At 40.4% G+C, this 12,676-nt stretch overlaps 1 protein-coding gene across 1 annotated transcript in view; it reads left to right on the top strand.

The window, feature by feature from the left end:
• Positions 1–10,423, top strand: part of IRS1 (insulin receptor substrate 1) — a 48,694-nt gene extending 38,271 nt beyond the window's left edge. The window contains exon 2 of the mRNA XM_059855293.1: positions 9,353–10,423. The gene's annotated coding sequence lies outside the window, so the exon portion shown is untranslated. The remainder of the gene's footprint in view (positions 1–9,352) is intronic.
• The last annotated feature ends 2,253 nt before the right edge of the window (positions 10,424–12,676 follow it).

The raw sequence follows: 12,676 nt of genomic DNA, 5'->3' as shown, positions 1-12,676 counted from the left end.
TCCAAATAGGCTCCCCCTTCCCCAAGTGCCTGCCAGGTGCTGCCTCCTCTGCTCTTCAAACTTGAGATAGCTTCATTGTTTTGAATGAGATTGTATTTCCTTTGTGCCCTGTATTTACTATTTTCTTGTTACTATGGTTTCTGGAAATAAATTAGATGACAGTTGTTTTGAAAACCTAATCTATATACAAACAAATTTTTCAGTGTTTGAATAGAGCAATGAAGAGTTTAGCATGGACTGTCTCAGAACTTATTAAAGTGCTCAGTGTTGTTATTGAGGTTAATCCCATAGCAGTCCGGGGTACTTTGATTGCTAATTCAGTAGGAGGAGAAGGGTAGAGCTCTTGCTTTACCAGTGAAGGCTTATTTTCTGATGTTGTAATTTTGTTGTCTTGTTTGGGTTTTTTTCTCCAGCTAAAAATTCTATTGCATGTAGAGTTGACTTAATTTTATAAATCTGTCTTAATGTGGAATAATGCTTGGCTGTATGTAGTCACACTCAAATGTTATTTATTTTTGTAAGCATTGATAACCCTTGTGCATATGGGTTGTTGTAGTTTCAGGCCATGGAGCACAAAACGTACATTTCCCACATGGAATATATTCTTCAGTCTGTAGGAGTGATCCAGCAATGAGGCATTTTTTCAGTTCTTTTTATTCTCAGCAGTGTGTGGCTGCCCAGTGTTTTATTTATAGCACCTTGTCCAGATGCTGCCCTGCGTCTGTCTCCATGTGGGCACTGTCAAGACATTACCACCCTGCTGTGTGCCCCTGGCACTGTCTGAACTCTGCTGGCAGGTAGCAGTTCTCAGCTCACGGGCAAGGCACTGAGACACAGGAAGATTAGGGCAGAAAAATTATGCCCTAGATATTATAGTGACTGTGCAAGTTTGAGACTTCACAACTTCCTCCTCCTTGCTTTAAAATTTCATGTAGAAAATAGATGGGTTTTTATCTTTTCCTTGAGATTAAGACAAAGTAACTTGAGTAAAACTACAGAGCAAATCAAGCCAAGGGCAGAATGAGATTTCAGGTCTTTCTGCACATGGCTGTGCGCTTGTCCAACTGGCTGTAGGTTGTATACTGTTGGCCTCTTTGGAGTATGGCTGATGCTTTGAATTTCAGTTATCAGCTTAAGTGTCAAAGGAGTCTGAACACCAGGTTTGAAATGCTGGGTAGAGGAAGATGCCATGTGAGTCTTAGAGAGTCTTTGCAATTTACGGCAGAAGGGGAAGGTAAAAAGGTCAGGTCAAATGAGTGCAAATTACTAAGAAATAAATTGTGAATGTCTGTGGATATACATGAAAATTCATTCATACAGAAACAAATGATGTTGTATGTCAGTAGTTTTCTAGGATTTCTTATCTTGGTCTACAAAGCAGAAAACAATCTGTCAAAGCAGTTAATGTCATTAATTTCATGTCAGACTGATGGTGGTATCTCGGTGAAAAACTAAATCTGTGGTTAAACTATTGTTTTCTAGTCCAGCTTCAAGATGTAACAAGCTTGGCTGTTACTTTTTCCTTTATACCAAAGGCCTTCTCCTTTCTCTTTATTAAAGCATAACCTCTAATTTGTTTCCAGCTGTTTCTGCTTTATGGTAGTTTTTATACTATGGAGTAGCAGAAGGTTTCAAAATAAAGGATTCTTTCCTTCTACCTTGGCTTTCCAAACTTCTTGGTACAATTTTGTCAACTTTATGACATTTCATTTGTTCTTATCCCTTCCCTGCTTTGTTTTCTTGGCATGCTTTTCACAATGTGTTTTCCAGTACGTCCTTATTAACCTTTTTTGATACTTAATGCGCTGTTATTTTGAATTGAGGAAGTGTTTCATCCAAAATCACTGCAGAACTTCCTTCCCACGCTGCTGCCCAGACGTGCTGCAGACAAGCTGCTTAATTTGCACTGGCAAAATTTCAAAGTGAAGGTCGGCTGGCCAGGTTATCGCCCCGGGGGGCTTCTGTATCCCTTCCTAAATGCCATTTTTCTTCTGGTTGTTCTGTGTTTCCCCCTTTATTTGTCCATTGGGAGGAAAATGGCTCTAGAAAAGTTGAATGGTGTGACTCTGTCCTTGCTTTAAGCTGTAACTCTCACAATTTAGCATGTATCACAGAAACAGTTTCAAGGCGGTTCAGACTATTTATTTAGGGTTTTTGACATCTTGTCAGAGAGAAGTAAATCTGTCAGAAAATGAGCATTATAAAGTTGGGTCAGAAAAACACAAGAGAAAGGTTTGGCTTCTGGAATGGGGAACCAGCCCAGAGTGCCAGAAAGGCATATGAAATACAGATTCACAGAAAGATAAGTATATTCAGCAGCTGAAATATATTCAGATTATGTGGTAGCTACACTGGGTGTTATGTGTTGCTAAGCTCCACTGCTGATGTAATTTACTTGATATAATATGAGCACAGCTTCAGTGCACTCAATTTTGATTAAAATTAATTGTGTATATTTAAATTGCTGACAAGCTGAGGGGGTGTGAGTGCATCTAAAGGCACCCAGGTCATCTGCTTCCCTATAGTCAGAGCAGTTGTAATGATTACCAGCATTGGTGAGTTTGTTGAATTCAAAACTACCATTAAAGTAATTTAACTTGGAAAATAAAGCTCCTAAGAAAGTTCCTTTGAAGAACAAATTGCATAATGATGTTGTTTCTGGGTTTCCCTTATTAATATTGTCAATATTTGGTTATATGTTTATTAAAGGTAGAAACTGAGCAGTGTTTTCTCTTGAAGGATACAGCCATACAAAGTGTACTTCACCAGTGCTTTCTTGAACTGGGTGTGGATTATTGGGTCATCATGAGAGGTGTGAATGCCACAAATTCTTCAGAGTTAGACTCTGCAGACTTGGTGAGCTGAACAGTACAAATTCCAAAATAATGAATGATCCCAGTTGTAGAATTTGCAATTCTATTTGAATCTTAAGGACAAAAGCAGTGTTGCTCTGTGAGGACTAAAGCTATTAATGAGGTGGTGCACATTTAGGGTTTGATATTGCTCTCATTATTGCAGTCTGGGGAGGAGAGAAGACCTTGGGCCAGCAGTGGGTTTATCTGAAGGATATCAAACACAAACAGCACTGCCAAGTGTATTAGAGGAGCATTATGAGAAGATTTGGGATGAACTTGGAGTATTGATCTCATGAGATCCCTGGCTTCATAGTAACATCATTATTTTCAGTCCTGAAACAAAGGGATTTTCTCTCTGTTGTAAGCAAGATTCAGTCTTTAGCTGATTACTCAAATAGAGTATTAGTAAAGGAAGGGAAAGATCCAGACCTTAAGTCCTTACAAAGTTGTAAGATACAAACATGAGAATCCCATTTATAGCACTACACCTTTTAAAGAGAAAGACTCTGCTCATATTTTTCGTTTCATAGGAACCAACCAACCACACACCTACAGGCTGCATCTTGGATTTTTGTTACTTGCAACTGCTGGACACTTGTTTTGTTTTATGGCTTGCTTAGCTGTGCTGCCACAAGAAAAGTTGTAGAATTTCTTTATAAAACATGCTATTGAATTTAAGCTCTTTCTTTCTAAACTTTATTGTATTTTATTTCTTTTAGTCTCCCAAAACCCCAAAAATTTGGTAACTTCTTTTTCCAAAATTGAAAAGATGAAATATTTAATCAAAAATTCAGTATTTGGGTCATTAGTCTTGTTCAAACCCCTAACTACTACTGATTTTGTGTAATAGAGCAGGATATCCCTTTAGTATTTTTTCTGTATAGAAACTTTGTGATTTCCTTTTCCCAGTACGTTTTATGCCAGTGCAGAGAGCTGGCTGGTGTCCTCTTTTTGGTGAAACTAGGCAAATCTAACCTCTAGCAGCTTCACTCTCTCTCGTGGCAGGTGCTAGGGGCAGGCAGCCCTTGGCTTTCTGTCTGTGGCAGCAGCCTTTCTTGCTGACCTTAGTGATGGGTTGAGTTTTCTCTTGAATGAGTTTAAATCAGGTTGACATGCTGTAAAGCTGAAATCAAACATACGAATTCTTTGCTGGGCAGAAGCTCATCCAAAGAATGTGTGCGGTTTAGTTTGTGCTTTCCCACTGTAGTTACATCTCAGGAAATGGGTTCAGAAATGTAAAAACGTGGTTCTGCACATCATTTTATTTTTAAAGTCTCATAGTTGTTGTTTTTTCCCACCTTCTCTTTCTGGGAAAAAGAGGAAAATTTTCTGCAGTGAGGATGGCTTTGTTTTTTTTTTCCAGGGCTGTGCATGAACTTTGTCTGAACCAATAGCAGAAAGGTGGTATCATCTGTAAGTGGTCTTTGGGTTCCTTGTTCCAGCAGTGAATGACCACTATAAAAGACAAAACCGGGTGGCAACACCAGATTCAGTTATTCTGCCTTATAGGAATGGACTCGGTGAACCCCAATCTTCAGTAATTCCCCATTTAAGACGTTCACGGGAAAGCTGAAATAGGCATTTTGGGTACCAGGAAGAAAAGCTTATCTATTAAATGTAGATTACAGCCTGACGAGTTAAATAGCAATGTTGTAATTACTTTGTTTGGTTCTGTTTGGAATTGCTTTTGTTAGACCCGGGCTGCAATTAACGCACTGGAGCAGCCATTGTTCCTGCCTGCATTCCTTGGCTCGTCGCTGGGAGTGGGGAAGCGCTGCAGCTTATTTGCATTTCTTTGAAAAGGAGTTACTTGAGCTAGCTTAAATTTTGGTCGATGTTTTTAATTTATCCGAAGGAGATGCTTCCCGTGCCTGTGTGCACGTTAGTAATGCCGGGAAAAATGTAAACAGGCACTGCTTGTGCTCATCCGTGTGGGGAGCGCGGCTACGGGGCTCCATGCGCTTTGTGGGTAGGTGCGCACCGTTTGCTTATAATTAGTGATGACTCGCACAGATGTCACCAAGACGAGCTGTAGAAGAGTTCTTCAAGACTTCTTAAGGTGTTTACTTTGTATCGGATCTCTAAAGACACCCCGTTATACCTGTCCAGGCAAAGGGTGTGGCAGGCTGCACAGAGAGCTCGGCTGGTGGAATCCTACGTGAGTCCTCCCGAGGGTGTTCGCAATGGCTCTCCTTTTGTTCATGAGCTTTATATTTGTTATGAACTGGATTTGTTCATTATGTGGGAAGCCGCCACACGCAGAATAAGGTGATCTATGTGATCCTAAAGTAAACAGCAAATGCACTTCTAAAACCTTTTGTTTATAATTCGAACTGTGACAAGGAGTCTTCAGCTAGTCCTTGCCCGTGGTTTCAAATGAGGTGTTGATGTGATAGGTACAGTTCTGGAAAATGTGTTTGGATTAACAAGGTTAATGGCAGAGCTGCAAAATATCCTCATTTGGTAGACTGAGAAAAAAAAAAAAAAAAAATCTACATTTTCTTCAGTGAAGAACTATCTTTTCATTGACCTGGTTCTGTCACCTGTGGAGTTGTTTCCTAAACAGATGTCAGCTGACCCTGGGAAGGTGTCACAGTGTGCTGAGCAGGTCTGATGTTTGGGAGCTGTGTTTTGCCCTGCTGTGTTAATCAGTGACAAAGTAGTTGCCTTTATTTGCTGACATGATGGTGGAACTTCAACAGCAACTTCATGTTATTGGACTGTTTCGAAATTAAATGACTCTTTGGAAGGGCATTTCTATTGGGGTTTTAGGGACAAGACACATTATTGGCTCTTAATAGCAAATGGAAGTTTAAGTTGGCTACTGGAAAGCCTTTTGCTGGAACATTGCTTGAGTTTTCACTTTTGTTTGCTTAGTTTTAATTTTTCCTCCTTGGTTACTTTCAAAGAGAATGGAGTGTAAGGAAGGAGGAGTAAGGATTACACTTTAAGTGTAGTTTAGCAACACATGTATATTACGCATGAAAATTTTGTTTAACTTCAGAAAAGATATATTAAACTGTCTAGACACTCTGCTCTTAGTTCAAAATTTAAGTACTCTTCTTCTCCAGCTTCCCAATAATGGAAATAAAATGAAATATCACCTTATTTTTAGTTACTGGATTTAAGAATGGGATTTCAGCTGTAATAGGATCTGCAGCTAGCTGTGCTGTATCCATCCTGGACTCAGAGATTTGAGAAGGAAGCTTTGCCAGCTGGAACGTGCCTCAGTGTTATCTGCATGTGTGTTGTAACAGATGTTGAGCAGAGACTACTTGTCAGAGGTACCTTGTAGGAACTTTTAAAGATGCTTGTTTGTTTCAGTACATTTTTCTTGCATCACTAACTTTTTCCATAAAGTCAACCACAAACTGCATTATTGGGGACTCCAGCTGAAACTTGTGGTGAATAGGAAATAGATTAAACACAGGTTTTCCCTTTTCTCTGGTTGCCAGCAGTGATGTCAGTAGTTTTAATGATCCTTACCTCAGCCCACTGCTGTCCTCACACTCTCTATTAAAACACTTGTCTTCTGCACTGTTTTGTGTGTTGTTAAGGAAATGCTGATGGCTGGAGGTATCCAGCCCATTACTTCATTTCCAAATAAGGTTCTTTCACCTTAAAGCACACTGCAATAGCTCACTGAGGAGAGAGGAGATTCAGATTGTTTTGTCAAAAAATCAGGAAATACTCTTTTGAAGTCCAGCAGAGAACATTTGTATGCTAAAACTGAGGACAGTGCTTTTGGCAGTGCATAAGGCACAAGTAATGGATCCAAGGTTTACAGGATGTGTATTTCCAGTGACCTCAGAGGAGCAGCTTTGCTCTCAGATTGTCTGTTTCCTACACATCTTTGTGCATTCAGGCAGAACAAGCACCACTGGACTGTAGCAGTAGTGTGGGTTGTCATTCTCAGTTACTCAATTCATGGTTTGTTGAAAGAGATTGGTCAGAGGAGTTAGGTGTGAAAGCCAGTAATTGCAATCAATAGTTTCAGATGGTCCTTAGCAAAGATCCTAGTTGATTTTTTTCTTTCCTTCCCAAAATTAAAAGAAAACAAAAGCTACCAATACATTTTTAGGATAGAGTGACAGATTTGCATGTTGTGCTGCTGAAGATCTGGAGGTGTAAGTACAAGCTTGAAACTGCTCCATGCCCCTGTGTCCTGTCATGCCTGCAGCTGAGGTTTGTTATGAAATTCAGCCTGTACCAGGTCATGTCCTGCATGATTCTGGCTCTTCATTCTGTCCCCAACTCTTGGATATTTCAGGCTTCTGTGATTTTTCACTCTTTTTACACATGTGCAGGACTATAATGTACAAGCGTTTGTAACTGTGGGTTTCTTCAGTTTTCTTTTCTTAGTGAATTCCTCTAGGAAGTGTTTTGTTTTTCCAATAGACTTGTTACCCTCTTTCTTCCTCTGCTCTTCTGACTTCGGAATGCAGGAATAAATGCCCTCCAGTAGTGGTTGAGATGACTTCTTGGCTGTATTGATGGAATTGGGGAGGAATTGGATGGGACAGGCCATTTTGTTCAATACATGATGTATATGAGTTTAGATGACCTCGTTTAGATGAATACTGGTGAAAAGGCATAGAACTTGGCCCTGATGCTGCAAATCATGTATTATTTATGTTCTTAGAATCTCTTAGCAGAATCAAGTCTGGCCATGCAGGAAAGCTGTTTCTTGCTGTCCTTCCACTTGCCCTGTTGTTACAGGGCAGGTTGGACCTTTGGTCCTTGCTGGGGACACCCAGCAGTTCCTCTGGCCCTGCTGGATAGGAGCTGGATGTGGAACACCCACCTTGGATATGCAGCACACAACATCACGCACACTTTGCCCCTCCATTTAAACAAGCCATTTCTCTTTTGTTGCTTGTCTTTATTAATAAAGTATGGCATTACTGGCTAATTTTAGGTCAAATGTAGTTGAAAGCTGACAGCTATGTGAAGCTGTGTATAGATATTTGGGTAGGAACATTCCAGTAGATCGCAATGTGAGTGCAGAGGAAAGCTGAAAGTAAATAAGAGATCTGTGAGATAATTCTCCAGGGAGTTTTCACAGCATACCACACATCATTTGCAGGGATAGGCTTTCCTTTCACTTGAAGGACCACACAAAGTAAATTTTGTTTCTTGTGCAATTAAAGAATATAGGACAGGAGGTCTTTTCAGTTTTTTCAGTTCAACGTGTCTATGGGAAGCCTTTATTTGTACTGAGGAAAATGCAGTGTTTACCTGTCTTTTCAGGAACACAGTTAATAATGAACAAAGAAATAGACACACTTTTATGTAAAATATGAGTCTTGCTTCAGCAGATTTTAGCAAAACTATTGAAATGTAAATGCTGATAGTCCTCTAACCCCAGTAAAAGACGAGTTGTATTCATTTCACTGCTGCATGGTTCCGTTCCCAGTGGGTCTGGCTTGCGTGTCACTGGTGTGCAGAGAGGAACTGGGACTGTGGTGTGGGAGGCCCAGGGGTGCTGGGCAGTGGGGGACACCAGGGCTGTGTGTATGGCCAGCCAGTGCCACAGGGCCTCAGGAGCAGTGGGAGGCAGCCCTGGTGCCCCAGCATGTGACCTCAGCTCTGTGTCCCCCAGCAGGGACCGTGCTCTCCACAGAGGCTGGAGCAGCTGCCAACAGGACACGAGGCCACCCAGCCCCGAGTGCATCCTGCTGGGCACTGCCTTGCTCCTCATCAGGGCTGGGACTGACAGCCTGCCTGGGGAGAACCAGCAGAAAGGCAGAGTCCAGAGGACTTGCTGATCCAGATTGGTGCACAGTGCAGTGGGTCAGGGGCGCTGCAGCAGATGAGGAGAACTGGGGGGACAGGGTCAGAGGCAGCTTCTGGCACTCATTCCCCTGTAAACCTGTGCTGTGCATTATCAGGGCTGCAGGACCTTGTTATTCACCTAGCCCCCTCTCAGAGGGAGACAGAATGTAGATAATTTTTGGCTTTACCAGGATTTTCTACGTACAATTTTTTTTTTAGAACTTGTATATCAAATGGGAGTGGTAATGCGGCACCCTGAATGCTCCATTCCTTGGTCATCCTTCCCAGGCTAGCCTGGTGTTTGCAGGTGGCCAGGAAGGCCTCTGGTAGGGCCTGACATGCAGTGAATCTTTCCTGTAGCTGGTAAGAATGCCAACAGCAGGTTGGTGTTTGGAGCTTTCCTTTCTCTTGTTACAGGAGCTTGTCAGAGTTAATCAGTATGGACACTTAAATTGTTTCTGCTTAGGTGAATCTCTTGCAAGTTTTAAATGTGTTTCTGACTGCTTTGAATTTTATTGCCAACATCTGTTTTAAATGCTTTTGGGATTCACATGCTTGAGTACAGTTCAACTGTGTATGCCATAATTTTTCAAGGTGCTAACACTTTCAGTTTGAATGATAACTCTTTTAAAGACAAGAAAAAAAAAGGAGGGGCAGGGAAATAATTGCAGAAAAGTTTTAAAGTGCTCGTGATGCTAATTTTCTTTCTCTTTCAATTTCAGAATGATGACCTACACAACCTCAACAAATCCTTCTTTTAAACTCATGGGTATCAAGACTATAAATGTTTCATGCTATCACAACTAGGACCTCACCTCCTCCTCCTCTTCCTCTGTAAATGGGTACGATGCATCCAGTTCAGTTTGTTTACTTTACACAAACCTCAGGAGTTGTTGACTGAGCTGCACATCCTGTGTTGTGCCAAGCAGAAGCACTGTGACACCTGGACAACGAGTCTCTCTTACTTCATCCTCTACCATAAGGACTTAGCTGGCCACATGAACTGATGTGCCCACCACTACATCATGGTGAGAATGGGTATTTTACTAGCACATTTACACAACTTCATTTGCTGCTGAAAACCTGTACGACAAATCATCATTGTAAATTATTACATACAAGACATAATGTTGGTTGAAGAGTATTAAATATTTAACATAGGTTTTGATTTCTACATGTACTTTTTTAATTAAAATGTAACTTTTCCTACAGCACATCTTTTTTGATGTGGAACTGAGGTATACTATATTCTGTTGTAAACAGAGTGGGGAACCTGCTTAAAACAAGGCTTCTAAGAATAGAGTAGGGTACTATTCTTGTTTTAAGATTGTAATTCAGAAAATAATATAATACGAGTCATTGGTCCATGGGCCTTGATTGTACAGTCATATTTACTGATACTATCAGTTGTAAGATAACCCTGATGTTGAGCTGAATTCTTTCCAAAAGAAAAATAATTTTGTACTCCTTGTAAAATAATAGTCTGTATTAACTGCAATGAAGACAAACATTACTGTACATGGGTATTTACAAGTGTCAACTTGAATTCATCAATTGCACAGTAACTGACAAAAAATCAGAAAAAAGAAATCAAAGTCTTCCATTGTATATATTGTAAAGAAGAAAAACAAACAAACAGAAAACCCCCAACCAACAGGAAACCACAAAGCAAAATGGAAACAAAAAAGGGTGAACTTTTTAAATTGACTCTTTCCCTGGAATGAAAATGTGGGTGTTTGTAAATTCTGGAAATCTCTTTCTATATGTAATAAACTAGATACTGTTTTATCTGCTGTAGTGGGTTTTGGGTCTTTTTTATTTTCTTGGTAAGCTGTCTCAAATATCTGAAATTGTCCCACCAGGTTTCTGTGATGTTGCCATGGTTTGTCACTGAGAATGGCTGTGGACCACTGTAGCTTAAGAATGAAGTGTAATTAGGTGGAGTAGGGAGTATGCTTCCTTGCATTATTTCACTAAAGCCCTTGTTTCACTTTTCTGGAGATACAGCTCTCCTTCCACTGAATTCAGGGGAAGGGTTCACAGAATGTAAAATTGCTTGGAAGCCATAGCAAGACTTCAGCATAAAATTAAAAAGCACAAATCAGATGATTGTCTGGAAATCAGTGCAAGAGGCATGACGAGGAAGAATTCTTCTGTGACTCTCCTCTGCTTTACACTGATTCTATGCAGATGAAAATTCTTCTGTGCATAGCACTTGCAGAGTCTTAATTCTTTTGGGGACTGGAAAAATACTGACATCATGGATTTTCAAGTAAAATGTTGTTGAAGTGATAATTTAATTTGAAGCCATGTCAGGTCCCCGTTGGTCCCTCATGCTTCCATGAAGCAACTCCATGGGCTAGTGCACATTCAAAAGAATTCTTATCAGGAAAAAGCAGGCAGGCGCAGCAGCAGCTCTACCTGCAGGTAGGCTGTCAGCCCTCAAAGAAGGAGTTTCTTTCCCTTGAGATGTTTATGATGTCTGGGATTAGGCTGTGGTTAGTGCAGTGTCCACTTCTGACTGCAGTATAGATGAAGGGGCCATTGCACAGCTGCTCTTCACCTCTCCTTTTGCTGGAGGCTTACCAGTCCCTTTGCTCTGCTGGTATTACTGCACATATAAAACCACTTTGACCCTGTCAAGTCAGAATATTCACTTAAGAAAGAACTTGCAGCTTAAGAATGCTTAAATCATTCCAGATTCACTGGGAAGAACTGCAGCAGTGGTGATGCTGGCAGAGGGAGGGTGCTGCTGTGTGGGGAGGCTGCAGCCTGAGAGGCACCTGTGCTTGCCCAGGTGCTGCCTTGGAAATCTTGGCCTTTGCTGACAGAGCAGTCTCCTCCCAAAGGTTCTGATACCAAGCAGTAGTAGACAAGAGGCTTTACTGCTTTCTTATGTAGAAAGTGGCAAATGGATCTGGAGTAGCTCACCTTTTAGCCTTGATAAGCAGTGATGTGGATTTTTCCAAAGAACGATTAATACCTAAAAAGGCAGCACTTGCTTCAAAAAGAAAGCCACGTGCATCAGACCAGTGTTTAAATTTCCAAGTTACCTATTTTCATTTATCTTAAACCTTGTTTTTTTGTTCTTTTTTTTAAAGTGGGGTTTATTTGCAGTGAAAGCTTGCATATATTCTGAAGTAAAAACATAAGAACAACTCACCCTCAAGTCCTTTGCCCAATCTTCTCCATCGTAGTGAATTAAATTAAATGTTGATTTGGTTGCTAAATGTTAGCCTGTGTTGATGTTTAAGTGCCTTGCATAGAAAAGTATTTAATGTCCATTGTGCTTTGTATTGTTCCAGGAAATTTGCAGAATCTGGCAATTACTAAAGTCACAAGTTTGGAGGTGCTGGAAGCTACTGTTAAGGCTTAAAAGGCACCAGTGAGTTCATTTAATGTTGGTAGGAGTACTTCACAGCTGTACCTCTGTGAGGAAATTTTGTTCATAAAACAAAATGAATTCTGCAAAAGTGTAGGAATTGACAGTGGTCATTAGGGATGGCAGGGGGGATGGTGCTGATCTGGTGGGTTTCCATTCATCTTAACAATGGTACATGGGCAGAGAAGGAGCTTGTTAAAGATGTTAATGTGCATAGGACTAATGTTAATCATTATTTTTTCCTAAGTTCAAGATGCCTGTTCAGGAGATGTTTTGAAAAGACTTTTGCAACAAAGTGCATTCATAACCAAACCTAAAACTCTTGATTATTGCATAGATTTTTATTCTTCTGTATTACAAACTTTAATAAATAGATGATTATGAACTAAACCCTTTTAAATTAAAGTATAAATACCTCAAAAACACAGTGCTATACTATCTTTTATGAATTCTTTTGCACTGTCTGCCACAGAACAGATTGTCATTTCTCTAAGTTTGAAAATGAGCACATGGGATCAGTCCTAGATCAGCTGGTAAAACTCACATGCTCGGGAGTTTATTTTGCTTTTAATTTTTTTCAAGTGGAAGTTTCTGGTTATTATTTGAGTTTATTTTTGGCTCCCTTACTGGCACAGCTTCAGTGTTCAAAAACTGTGTATTGAAT

Source organism: Haemorhous mexicanus, chromosome 10 (genome assembly GCF_027477595.1).
Source record: "Haemorhous mexicanus isolate bHaeMex1 chromosome 10, bHaeMex1.pri, whole genome shotgun sequence".
Taxonomy (NCBI): domain Eukaryota; kingdom Metazoa; phylum Chordata; class Aves; order Passeriformes; family Fringillidae; genus Haemorhous; species Haemorhous mexicanus.
This window is presented reverse-complemented; position numbering and strand designations above follow the sequence as displayed.